Source organism: Neophocaena asiaeorientalis, unplaced genomic scaffold (assembly GCF_003031525.2).
Source record: "Neophocaena asiaeorientalis asiaeorientalis breed wild unplaced genomic scaffold, Neophocaena_asiaeorientalis_V1.1 scaffold149, whole genome shotgun sequence".
Lineage (NCBI taxonomy): Eukaryota > Metazoa > Chordata > Mammalia > Artiodactyla > Phocoenidae > Neophocaena > Neophocaena asiaeorientalis.
In genome coordinates this window covers 5,774,874-5,788,993 of record NW_020174442.1, presented here as the reverse complement: position 1 = coordinate 5,788,993, position 14,120 = coordinate 5,774,874, and the positions used below count along the sequence as shown (strand labels likewise).

Genomic DNA, 14,120 nt, shown 5'->3' with positions numbered 1-14,120 from the left:
TGTTTTGTAAATAAGTTCATTTGTATCTTTTTAAATGAATTATTTTTAAAAAGCATTATAGCTGATTCACTTTGTTATAAAGCAGAAACTAACACACCATTGTAAAGCAGTTATCCTCCAATAAAGATGTAAAAAATTATACTGCAAAAAAAAACTAAAAAAAAAAGCATTATCAAAAGACCCTTGCAATGCTTTCAGATTAGAGAATGACATCTGAAGTGTGCTTATCACCTCATATGTAAAAACAAATGAAGAATGTTGATTATGTGGTTAAACAACCGATTGTTGACAACTGCTATTTATTTATTGATCACTGAGTGTTTAGATGAAATTCCAGCCACTCTTCTTCACTGTAGACTCCTAATAGTGTTCGCAGGTGAAACTTTGAATTGTTTTCCTCCTTTCTCCTGATATAAGAAGGTCTTTTTAGAAGAAGGCAGACAACCAAACCTAAATCTGTAAGTGTTTTAGCATATGGCTCTGGCCTGGCAGTGGAGCTGGGCCAGTCCCCACCCAGACCCATTCTTGTGTGCTTTTATCTGAGCAGAAGTAGAACTTTTGACTTCTGACTCATCAGTGTTCAGGTTTAGCCAGGTTCAGATGACGGCAGTTTGAACGAATGTCACTGTAACCTGGAGTTTTGTGTTAGAAGCTGTTTCTGCAGTCAGGGTTTGTTCCTTCAGTAAGTCCTGGTTTTAGAAAAGTTCTGTGGAGTTCATCTTTCTGTGACCTAGAGGATTCTAAATGCCTGGCTATGGAGGCCGACAGTCTGCTTTATTGGAAGTTTAGCTCAGAGTTCACGTGATTAGGGTGAGTAAGTTCTTGTACTGGGTGCTGTGTAGGGCCCCAAGCGGGGCTGGCAGGGAGAGCCTGGCACAAGTACCAGGCACAGGCCGGAGCCATGAGAGGTGGCAGTGGGTGAGGGCTGGGTGAAGGCATGGAGATGTGGAACGTGAGGCACAATTTCATCAGCCCCAATATTTACTTACATTCATTTATTCAGTCAATGGTTCTTTTTTTTTCCCTTGTGTTTGGCCACATGCCTTGGGGGATCTTAGTTCCCAGACTAGAGATTGAACCCAGGCCCTCAGCGGTGAAAGCACAGAGTCCTAACCACTGGACAGTCAGGGAATTACCCAACCAATGGTTCTTTTTTTCTTTGTTTTTTTTAATACATTTGTTTATTTATTTATTTTTGGGTGCGTTGGGTCTTTATTGCTGCGTGCGGGCTTTCTCTAGTTGCGGCGAGCCGGGTCTACTCTTGGTTGCGGTGCACGGGCTTCTCATTGCAGTGGCTTCTCTTGTTGTGGAGCACAAGCTCTAGGCACGTGGGCTTCAGTAGTTGTGGCAGGCGGGCTCAGTAGTTGTGGCTTGCGGGCCCTAGAGTGCAGGTTCAGTAGTTGTGACGCACGGGCTTAGTTGCTCTGTGGCATGTGGGATCTTCCCGGACCAGGGCTCGAACCTGTGTCCCCTGCACTGGCAGGAAGATTCTTGACCACTGTGCCACCAGGGAAGTCCTCAACCAATGGTTCTTGAAGGCCTACAGTACACCAGGTGCTGTACTGGGCCCTAAGGTTGCCATCACTTTCAGCAGTTTCTTTCCAAGACCCTCAAGAAATCCCAGAACTCTTTTTCAGAAAGATTCTTCCTGTTTGTGAACACCATGTACACCTGAGCTATAGTTAAATCAACTAATCCTGTATTGCTCCATGGAGAGTTGAATGTATAAACACAGTTATGTTAACAAGCTTCAATATGAGCAAACTGTTAACTTCCGTTTTCTTATCCTTAAAACAGGTGAACGGTAATACCTAACCATAAAGTCATAGCCAATATTAAATGGCATGAGGCATGTGAACTGCCTGGCAAGGGTCTGCCTCAGATTACGTTTAGTGCAAAAAGAGCTACTGCTGTAATTAGGCCTCTCTCTGCCTTCACAACCTTGGCTCAGTCCTTCTCTGAAGGCCAGGTACCAAAACACAGTCTAGAAGCCTGTGTGAAAGACAGCTGGGGGCGGGGTCTCCCAACAAGTTTCCTTGTTGTGTAACACATGGGGCAACCAGGGAGCACTAAATGGGTGTGATGGTCCAAGTAGAGGGGAAAATTGATGTGCGCCCTTGGGTGCTGACAAGTGTCAGCGTGTTGTACTTGTTCTGATACTGGCCCATGCAGCGTTAGAGCCAGCCTTTGTGAATCAGGTAGATGTTTATGTTTACTTTGTAACCTTGACCTCCTTGAGATAACTTTCTATGAGAAGACAAGTAGCAACACTGTTGAAGAGTGGACCTTGGATGACACCCAGCCACTTCCTAACCATGTGTTTAACAGTCCCCAGTTGTTTAAATGCTTTGAGCCTTGGTTCTCATAAATAGGCATGCTAGGAATGCTTTATATCCATTAGGAATTGTTTTAATCAAGTGAAATAATAGGTGTAAAGCCCTTAACACATGGTTGGTTCTGTAGTAGTTGGTGTTGGCATTTGTTTCTAAGAATTTAAATCTTTATGTTGGATTTCTATAGAGAGTTCCCTAAGTTAGGCTTGTGTGGGATTCCTGATTTGAGTACATTGGATACTGCGAACCCCTCTCCTGTTCCTTCACTTTACCACCAAAGCAAAACAAAAACAACAAAAATAATGCCTTTCAAGTAAACATTTCATAGAAATTCCAGTATGGCAAAGCGATTTGGGGTTCATGAAGTTGAATTAGAGTTTGACCTGTGTTTATTTTATTCATGAACTGTTTAGGATTTTCTCATGTCCGGTAGACACACTCTGTCAAAACCAATTAATGATAAAGTTTTGCCAAACGCAAAATACAGTGCCATGAAAAAGGTTTACTTAGAACTCCAGAGAGCTTGAATATTATGACTTCATTTATTATTTTTTTTATACACATCAGTGTGTACATGTCAATTCCAATCACCCAATTCATCCCACCACCACCCCCATCTTGTCTAAATGTTTTTATTGGAAACAGATAGTTGCACCAAGCAAGAGCGTACTTTCCCCACTCCAAATTAAAACAGAGCACAACAGGGGCAAACATCATTTGGCAGGACAGCTCCAATGTGTGAACATCCTTCTTTCTACGCACTGTGGTTGGGGTAACTTTATTCGTAAGCAGTCATTCTTAGACAAAATATTAACCCCAAAGTACTGATGTCACTCGAAAGGAAGTGGCCTTAATTTCATGTGCGGGGCAGTATGTTCTATAAATGCCAAAAGGTGGGAGAAGCACAAACACAACCCACTCTTTAAAAAAATAAATAATTCAAAGTAGAATTTTTCCATTCCCCCCCTTCTCCTATAATAAAAAGTAGTGCTGGGCTCTGACACCCAGATTTAGTTTTTATCCTGGCCGTTTACAAAGTGTTCCCCCATATGACATGCATCATTAGGGTTATGAATAGTAGTTCATTCACTCTGAAGAAAGTATCTACTCCTTTCTGCTCCTCTTGCCTTCATGCTCATGTTCCTTGGGGCGGCTGCTATCTGAGGGTCTTTTAGGGCCACTGTGCTGTTTGGCTTCTTCCAAAAATTTGTCCAAACCAAAAGGATCCTCCTCAAACTGAATTGGTCCTTCTCGGCCTCTTTGTCTACGGTCTGAACCAGAAAACTCCTTATCGGGAACAAATCTGTTAGTCTTTATTCTGGCTTCTAGGTCATCACCATACATGTCCTTGTCCAGATTTTTACTGGGCCTGTAAATATTCTGGGCCATGTCTTTACCACCTCTCCAGGCTTGATCATAAACATTGTAAATTTCATCTTCTCCACCTGCAAAACCACTGTCCATACCCTTGGATTGGTTGAAGAGCCTTCGGTCATACTGAACTTCATTGGAAGTCCGAGGATTGGGCACACCCGGAGCAATGACTTCACTGATACCTCGATTTTCATTTCTCTGCAGTTTCGACCTCTTATCTGGAGCTGCCCTGGAAAGATTCCGGTCATGCTGTCTCTCTTTTCGCCTGTCATGCTGGATTTCATCCCTCTCACGTGCCTCCCCATCCTCTTTTTCCACATGGGTTTTGATCCCAGCTCTTCTCTCCCTGGCTTTCTGGGCCATTTCTCTAAGTTTCTCTTCATGTTTCTCCTTTTCTTTTTGAGCCATCTTTCTCTCTACTTGAGCACGCATTTCCACAGCTCCACGAGCCTTCCGATCAGCAATGTAGAGGGCTTCGGCCAGTTTTGCAAAATTTTCATAGAGGTGAAATGTCTGCAGCCCTCTTCCATCAGCTGCCAGACGTTTATCTAATGGAATTGTATAACTCTTTGCATTTTTCCAGTTTGAAATACAGGGAGGAATCTTCCACTCTTCTTGTTCCTTCACGGTCATCTTTCGGCTAGGAGAGTGCATGACAGGTGCAGGAGGAGAAGGTGGTCCCCGGGGAATCTTCTTATTAATCTTGAACCTTGGAGGCTCCATCAGATCTTTCTGCATTTCCACCATTCGAATAACTCTGTTTAGCTCCAGAGTTGAACGCCGCTCCTTGTTGAGATGGTGTGTATCGGATATACTGAGGAGCGGCCAGTTTATCAGCTGCTGCTTGGACTGGCATGGCTGCAGCAACCTTCTGCGATACGGATTTTTCTAAGGCTACCCTTGTCTTTTCTATTATCTCTTCAATGGCTTCTTCATCAGGTCTTTGCAGGTCTGGGTCATCTGCATTCATGACTTCTTTGGGAACCAGGTCAGTGTACTTGCTATAAATGAACTTGTCTTTTGACTGTCCCTGTCGAGCAATTGCATCATACTTAAGTTTTCCTTCAGCATGCACCTGAATGGCCAGTGCATTTGACATTTTTCTCTTTCGTCCCATATCCAGGGGATACCGGGCCACATGGATCTCTGCAAAAGCACCTCCACCTCCAAAATCCTCTAATAACCGAGGTATCCAGCCTTTCTGGTACCCGTATGGGGTAGCTTCTCTTCGGGAGGAGACCAGGGAGGTCTGTCGTGATCTCTGCGATCTTGCCTTTTCTTCAGCCTCAAGCTGGTCCTGAGATAGCTGAGTAGGTGCAGGCAAAAAGCTGGTGAGCGCCATCTCAGGACTTCATTTTTATGGGGAAAAAGTAGTTGAGTCTTATGGATTGCCCGTGCAAATATGCACTTCTAAAGAAGTCTTCTTTTAATATTTTGCCATCATTTGCTTGAGGCATACGCAGTCTAGGGGGAGTGCAGCAGGGCGGAAAGTGTCTGGGCTTGAAGGTAAGCCAGACCTGGGTTCTCACCTGGACAGGTGTCCTAATGACTCAGTCTCTTCGTTTGTAAGGCTGGGGGAATGCTGGCACTGAGAGTTGTGAAGATAAACATGTAACCGAGATAACAAATGAAAAGCACATACTATGGTGTTGGACATACACTAAAAGATAGTTGCTGTTACTATCCTGGGTCTAAAAAACAGGAGGAGAATGATAGATTTCTTTATTGTGGCAGCATGTGAGAAGCACACGTTTTACCTTTTCTCGTGTCTTCTCTACCTCTGGCCTGGGCATCCCTGCTCTCCTGCTCAGTGCCAGCTGCCCAGGGGTCTGAAGTCTCTTGGAGTCGACACTGCACAGGAGGAAGCTGTTTAGCCTGCCAGGTAGATTGCATGTCGTAAGCCTTCTGTCCGGAGATTGTAATGAAGCCGGCTGTGATTCTGGTGCGGTGTGCAGAGTTATTCTTGATGGGACCAAAGTGCCAGCAGCTCCAGTGACCAGAATTCCCCCTGAACCAGTTGGATCCGAAGGGCTCTGGTCTTGTTGCTGCCCAAGTGGTCCTGGTGGAGGGGCATCGTGCTAGTACCTTTTGGAATGTTCCTGGGATTTGGAGGTCAGAGTTGGAAGCCATGCACCCGGTTCGTTGGGGGTTGATTTAGGAAACCAAAACGAGTTTTCCAGTATCGTTATTAAACCCTGGAGAGAAACTTGAAACAGAAACTCAGTACAAAGGATAGCCCATGGGAGAGTGAGTTTTGGTAATTGAAGGAAGTGTTTTGTAAGCCTGAATGTCCAGTAATGTGCAGAGTTAAAATATAGGAAACATTTTCATATTGCAAATGGGTACAGAGCCAAAAGTTCCAGGAACTGGCTTATTAAATAATAATGGTGAAAAGTGATTTAAAATCTTGTGTGTGTCTTTTAACGTTAGATATGCAAAAGCTAGACTAAGTACTTCTTTTGTTTGATTTATCCAGTTTTTGCTTCCTTCGGCTGCCCTGGGTCTACGCAGGAGCGCCTCCTGGCATGATGGAGAACGGTCGAGTTGTGATCTTTCCTCCTGAATATCTTGTGCACGATTTTATATTTAAACCTTTATAAACAGTTCCACTGATGTTCTTCAGGTGCTGTACAGATTGTTCTTAAATGAATGTGGGTAGACCCTGGATTCTTAAGTTGACTACAGTACTGTCATTTTCAAAGTATATGTTTATTTTCCAGTTTTTTAGATTTGGAGAGTTTTTAAAAAACAACATTTGCTCTATGTTAGTAATGTATTCATTTTCATTGGCCATTTATCATAGTGTCAGTTTATAAAAATAAAGAAATATTAGTCTTTGAAAGCCCCTTAACATATTTGGAACTGATCAACTGCTTAGTTAATATATTTGTAACATTGTAAGATAGTTAATTTTCAGGGATAGTTCCATGAAGGATAGATGGAGATTATTAAAGGTCACTGCCAGTTAACCTCTGTGCTCTTAGTCTTAGCATACAGAGGAAGGAAAGCATTTATCTGTTATAAAGTAGCAATAATTAATCTGTATAACTTAGTAAATCTAGTCTTCGAATCCCTGCTTGTTGCCAGCTACGGGCAATTGACAATGATAATGCATGATTCCAGCAGCCCTCAAGGAGTTTGCAGTTTAGTTCTACACAAATGACACAGCACCCATGAATCAATAATGAATGCTTTATGGTAACAGGTAGAAAAATAGCAAGTTGTATTGAATGGAGGTTTTGAGAATGACATCAGTGAGGAGTAAAGTACCCGGAAGACTTCCTACAAGAAATGGCTTCAGCTGTGTTTTGAAGCATAGATAGGATCTAGATAAGCAGATGGAAAGGATACGCCTTTTGTGAAGGAACCCCTACCCCCCAAAAGGTAAAAACATGTGATGGGGGATGGGAAGAGAGCAGTGTCCAGTGGGCAGGAGGTAGTGGTAGGTGGAGGGTGAAGTATTCTGGGTACATGGGGCAGAGCCAGGTGGCAGAGGTCCCTGTGGAGGACTGCCTTTTCTCTGTTTCTCCTGGAGGGTGGCAGCCACCATCGTTGAAGTGTCAGAGTTCATTCCACTTTTGACGGGGATTGGGGAGAGGAGGGCACATTCTAGAAGGTGGGATGTCTGAGTTGCTTTGGGTGGGGGTGGAGAGGAGAGAATGCCTGTCACCAGCAGCAGGTAAGGATGGGATCGGAAACTTTGAAATCGGATAACTTTGTGCAGAGGTAAACAGGGCTGCAGAGCATATTTCTGAACAGCCAAGTGACATGAAAATGAGGACGTCATGTTGATTAAACTTACCTTGATGTACAGAATGTTTCCAAAGGGGGTTGATTGGAGTCAGCTATGAGACTATTGCCGTGGACCAGGCTAGGGTAGGGGGATGGAGAAGTGACAGGATGAAGGGACAGTGCCATAGGGTGGGTATGAGGGATTCCAGAACAGTGGGCTTTAGAAACTGTCTAGAATTGGTAGCTAAAAAAGGTAAATAAAAAATTGGCATTGACATATATACACTACCAAATGTAAAATAGATAGCTAGTGGGAAGCAGCTGCATAGCACAGGGAGATCAGCTCGGTGCTTTGTGTCCACCTAGAGGGGTGGGATAGGGAGGGTGGGAGGGAGACGCAAGAGGGAGGGGATATGGGGATATATGTATACATATAGCTGATTCACTTTGTTATACAGCAGCAACTAACACAATAATGTAAAGCAATTATACTCCAATAATGATGTTAAAATTAAATAAATAAATAAAATAAAATTTAGTCCTCCACCTCTGATCTCTTCACTTGGCACTTTCTGCCCTACATGCCTGAACTGCTCCCCCATAGCTCAGTTGCTGGAGGCCCTGGGCTTCTCATGCCTCCGAATCTCACCTTTTTCTGCCTGCAGGAAACCTATCCTGCTCTCCCACCCCCAGCTGGTTAGCTTGTGTTTTCCGTTTCTGAACCAATTCCAGTTTCACTTCCTCCTAGTAGCCAATGACAAGATTTTCACCTTTGCCCAAGAGTTTGCTTATTCCTTTGACTGTGTCTTCATGTTCACTGTTCAGATGATGCTTGAGACTCAGTGTGATTCTGGACAGGAGAGGCAAGGGGAGGGGTCCGTTACCTGAAAACTGGGTTTGCCTCTTGGTGGGTATTGAGCCAAAAGATACATCCAAACCAAGGATCGGGGAGAAGGAAGGATGAATATTTGCAGCAAGTAAAGAGAACACCGGGGATCTTTCCCAAAGCAGTGTCTCCCCTAACAGCAAAACTGGGGAAGTTTTAAGCTAAGGGTTCATGCACATTCATGAAGGGGCTGCAGCAGAGAATTCAGCATAGAATTGGGGCAAAGGTCGACAGAGTCCAACAGACAGGTCGACAGAGCTCGATACATAGGTTTTGTCCCTGTCTTCCAAATGCCTGGTTGGTCATCAGTCCAGGTGAAGCACATGGGTAGGCGAGGCCCACTGTGTGGTTAGGGGCCCAGCAGCTGTTCTAGAGAGAACAGAGGGGTCAGGAGGAAGAGGTGAGGATGTGGACCTTTGAGGAGCAGTTTCAGTGGGGGGGATGGAAGTCAGATTGCAGTGAATTAGGGAAGTTGGAGAGAGTGAGGAAAATGGAGTGTGGACCCTTTCAGGTGCTTTGACAGTGAAAGGAGGGAAAGAAAGCACAGCAGCAAGAAGAAAAGCAGGGTCAGGTAAAGGCTCTTTCTAAATCAGAACACTGACAGTGAGTATTTCAATGTCAAGGGGAGGGGACAGTGGTGTGAGAGCCTGAGGAATCTGAAGGGAGAAGGAGTGTAAGTGGAAAGGAGGCTTCCTGCGAGGCAGACTTCTGTTCTTGGAGTTGCTTTTCTTGTCAGGTAGCCAGCTTGTGCCAATGACTCAGCCATACAAAGTTTGGGATTAAGGGGTGAGTTTAGAGCACATCATCTAATGGAAATATAAAGCGAGCCACATATTTCTAGTAGCCATATTTTAAAAAGTAAAAAGAATCAGGTGAAATGAATTGTAATATATTTTATTTAGCCCAATAAATCCAACATATTATTTAACTTGTCATCCATATAAAATGATGAATATTTTATATTTTTTGTAGTAGCTTTTTTTTTTTTCTTTGCGGTACGCGGGCGTCTCACTGTTGTGGCCTCTCCCGTTGCGGAGCACAGGCTCCGGACGTGCGGGCTCAGCGGCCATGGCTCACGGGCCCAGCCGCTTCACGGCATGTGGGATCTTCCCGGACCAGGGCACGAACCCGTGTCCGCTGCATCGGCAGGCAGACTCTCAACCACTGCGCCACCAGGGAAGCCCTGTAGTAGCTTTTTAAATTGGGTGTGTTTTACATGTAGAGGACACCTCCCTTCGGGCTAGCCGCATTTCAAATGCCCAATAGTGGTTTGTGGTGAGTGTTGCCATATTAGACAAGCCAGATTTGAAGAGTAGGAGGGGTCCAGTTTAACGGCAAGACATGTACTGAGGCAGGATCAAGGTATCTACTTTGGGGAGCTGAAATTTTATGTTTTAGATCCTTTAGCTACTGATGAGAATTTAATCTCACTATTCTTTGTCTCTACTGTCAACCTGAATACTCTCCAGGCTCTTGGTTTCTGCTTAGAAGAGATATGTTGGGCTTGTGTTCCACCTGGCCTTAGGTAGATGGAATTGTGGAACTAGGAAGCCGTGTTCAAGGCAGCTCAAGTCACTCTTTGGGCTCAGTTCCCAGTTGCTACCACTTAGTAGCTGTGACTCACTGAGCAAGTTACTTTACTTTTCCATGCCTCAGTTTCCTGATCTCTAAAATGGGGATAGTAATGACCAGTTTTTATTATATGAGATTCTATAGGCATGTCATAGTGTTGTTGCAAAAATTAAGTCTGGAGGGTTGACCTATACTCAAGGCTTAACAGATTTTAAAAGGGGATGTTTAGATTACTTTATTTGAGTCAGTGTTAATCATCATTATAGATTTTTTTTTAACTTTTCTGGAGACTAGAACTTTATGAAATGTTACTTGACATTGGAGTTTAAACAAAAATCTTGTGTTTTTCTTTGGAAAAGTATGAAAGCATAAAGCTTCACATTTACTCAATTGAAATACATGGAGCAATAATCAATATATTATCCTTAGGAGCCACCTGAAGTTGGGTGATATGCTCTTTAAAATCTTCCACAAGTTGCTTTCTTCAATAGCAAACTTGAATTTGGAGTCTCTGGTGTTTCTGAGCAGTGCACTGACGTAAGACAGCTTGGTTCTAATTGCATGCATCCCAAGTTGGGAAAACTTTTTCATTATGAATATCTGAATGAGAGCTGTTAGGATGGAGCTGGAGATGAGAGGGAGGGGAACAAGGGAAGTAGAAACCTTGTTAAGAGCCACTGCCCATGTGCCCTTTATCTGTCAGTCAATATCCCATTTTTCAAATGAGGTTTTGCAATAACCAGATAGCGAGAGCACATCCTTAAGTGAGGATTGCAGGAACCTGCCTGCCTGCTTTGTCCAGCTCACCCTTTCTAACTGAGCTCAAAGTTGACTTTTGCCTGTAAAAGTGGAAAATGGGCCTGATAAAAATGTTTAGTCTGCAGGGCCTTGTTTTATTTATCATATCAGAAAAGAACAATGTTTTGTTGTGTTGTGGTCAAAATAGAAGCCGACCTTGCTTGTTCACAAAAGCTCAAATCCTGGAGATAAGGGGGGCAAAATAATAGAGTACAATGGAAAGAGTAGAGTGTAATTATTTGTAGCTTGTCAAGTGAAGCCCTTTCAGGCCCCAAGTGATTCAAATCTGGGAACTCTGCACAATTCGGTAAACTAACCACAACCAGCATCAGAGAAATCTCCCCTGGCCCGCAGACAGCACTGAAATTGCATCAGTTTGTCATGCACTGAGAATGCCAGCCTCACACAATACCATTTGGTTGCAAATGGGCCTGCCCCCAAAGCCCTGAAATACATTCTGTGGTATCTGACTCTTGGCCTGCGATTTGTCATGTCCCTGCTGCTATCAGTGTACAGTAATTTTAATAGATTCTGATGGCTTCCTGGTAGAAACGCGGGATGCATCTGGTTTGGGCATAGGACACTGAAGAGATTCTTCTGGCTGTAAACAACAGGACTGCATGCAGAAAAAATTGGAGATGCATTTTATTTCATTAAAAATTGGTTTTAGGTCACAAGCTTGTGTTTTCTGAATTATAAAAATCCCTGCACAGTTTAATATGTAAAACATATTGCTTGTTTTTATCTTTAAAGTAGTTAACTCTTTAGAAATGTATTTCTGGCAGCAGTGTCACATTTTAGAAGTCACAGCTGTAAGTATGGAATGAGTCTAGTAAATGTAATAGTTTATTTAGCCCCTTGCTACTCAATATGTGGTCCACGGAGCAGCAGCCCTGGTGGGTGTTTGTTAGAAATGCAGACTCTCAGGACCCACCCCAGACCTACGGGAATCACTCTGCATTCTCACAAGATCCCGAGGAGATGCACCTGCACAGGAAAGTTTGAGAAGCTGAGAAACTCAGGCTTAGAGCACAGGCTTCCGAGTCAGAGAGACAGAGCTGTATTCAGATTCCATCTTCTGACTTAGTGTGTTTGACTTTGGGTGATTTGTGCTAGGCTTCAGATTTCTCATCTACAGAGTGGGGCTTATATAACTACATCATATGGTTATTTTGAGGATGACATTAAGTTATGAATATGTAGAAATATAAATATCTCTACCTATACCTCTATATGGTGCCTGACATGGAGGGAACATACAATAAATGAAAGATGGATAGCGGTGCCTCTGTGGACTTTTGCCTTAAGAGCGTGAAAAATTTGTCTAATTGTGAAATAACTCACCTGCAAATAATTTCCACAATAGAGGGATTATGAATTTTGTCGACAAATTGTGGCTGAGTGTGGCTGAACTTAGTCTCCCTCCTCTCCTCACATAATCCGCTGTCGGTTCGCCTTTGTCCCGTAGTGTCATCCTGTCATGATTTAGAGTATATGGCAGAGCCATGGACAGTGCTAGCTACCTGGAAAGGTGTATAAAATGCAACTGCCAATTCCTGGAGGCTGGACTTAGTACCATCTCAGCATCTGCCAGGTCCTGGTTCTAGAGCCCGCCCCTCGGCGTCTGGCCTCCTGGCCCTGACCCTGGCCCAGTGTGGAAGAATCTCCTGCCCTCATCTGTAGGCCCTATGTTCTGGTCCCACTGTGGGTGCTCAGGGCTCTCTGTTCCCAAACCCTCCTGATTGTCACAGGTGGAGGCGGAGGGCGGCACTTTTTCCTAGTATGGACCTGTGGGGAAAAAATACAAAGACAAAAAGTAACAGCCCGATATAAAACAACTTTTTTTTTTTCTTGGAAAACACTGTTTTTCCCTCCCTTCATCTCTTTTTCTTTTTTCCCCCTCCCAGTCTCTCAATCTTCTGTCTGTAAATGTAAAATTTTCAGCTCACTGGCTTTTAAAATTATGAATAATAATGTAAAACTTTAGTTAAATCACTCAAAAGTATAATTTATTTCCATATCTGGACCAGTTAAGGCAATGGGGATGGGAAGGATGAGGGAGAAATGGGAATGAGTGAGGAATTGGGGCCGGCTGGGCACAGAGATGGGGGGTGGAGTGTAGGAATGGATGGGGCAGAGCAAAGGACAGGGGAGCAGAGAAGAAGAGATGGAGTACAGAGCAAGGAGTGTCGAGGCAAGAGGGGGAGTCAGCTGGGCTACCAATGTTTGGTCAGTGTCAGTTAACTGGCTCATCTGTGCTTCAGAAGGTAGGAGGTAACTGCCCCTCAACACAATTTCCTCATCTTGGAACTGCCTGTAAAATCTTGCATGTTATGTGTATGTATGTTTCCAGGGAGGTCTGCAGATTTTCACATCTGTGACCCCAAGAAAGGCTGAGAAATCACTTATTCCAAATCACAATTCCAGACTACCTTCTTGCCAAAGATGAAACAGCTCTTTAAGTTGTATTTCTGTATATTTGATTTCCTTTTTTGTTAAGCAGTCTTATTAATGTAATAGCATCTTTCTGTATTTGTTCATATATAGTTTGTATCTAGCTAAATCTCTTGATGTCTTGAAATGAACAGATGGCATATCTTCCTGAATATTGTAATTTTTTCTTTTCAAATTTTAAACTAATGTGATTAATTGGTTTCTTTAGAGATGGTTCACTTTTGTCACAACTCTCTGAACTTCTATTAATGTTTGTGCATTACGTTAAAGGGTTAATGCATCCAGTAGGCTTTCAGAACTGTCAGAAATGTATTACCCAAGATTGTCACATCACTGATTCTTATGTTAGAACTTTGCTTGGATAGACTGATAAATATTTTTGTGGTAATCTCATTGGTTGTATAGAGGTATCAGACAGTGTCAGGGTTAATGACACTGTTTGCTTTATTCAGTTGAATATATGTGTCCATTTTAACTTATGAAATTAGAATTTGTAAGTCTCAGATATGAAACACATTTTCTAACTTTTCCTTGGGTTCCTATAGGAATAAGTTGGTCTGATATGAATTATGAATCGTCTCTCTACTTATTATTGTTATATTGAATGACCCTCAGTTGTTTCTTTATCTGACAAAACGTATGTCAGGCAATCCATTTCTCTCAGTAAAGTCTGCGCTCAATAATTATAGCCCCAACTGCACTTGACTCATCTTAAACTTTACTAATGCAGAATAAGCAAGAGAGACTGTAAAGTATGTCAGGTGAGAATTAAGAGAGAGGTTCTGACAGAAGAGTCAGCAGGTGAGATTGAACACAGACCCCTCAGCAGAGGTGCTCTCCGCTCTTGGTACCCTCATAGCCCTACCCACCCCCCCACTCCTTGATACCTGTTATTCAATCAGACCAGCTTATTACACAGAGAGAGGGCAGGTCATAGAGGTAATGGGGCCAGAGAGAATATATTTTAAACT

The 14,120-nt window shown here is 43.2% G+C and overlaps 1 protein-coding gene and 1 pseudogene across 1 annotated transcript in view; one reads left to right on the top strand and one right to left on the bottom strand.

Annotated features, from left to right (window-relative positions):
* SNX24 (sorting nexin 24) overlaps positions 1–14,120 on the top strand; it is a 162,756-nt gene that overhangs the window by 23,453 nt on the left and 125,183 nt on the right. The window lies entirely within an intron of this gene.
* On the bottom strand, positions 3,438–5,049 carry LOC112407781 (SNW domain-containing protein 1 pseudogene; annotated as a pseudogene).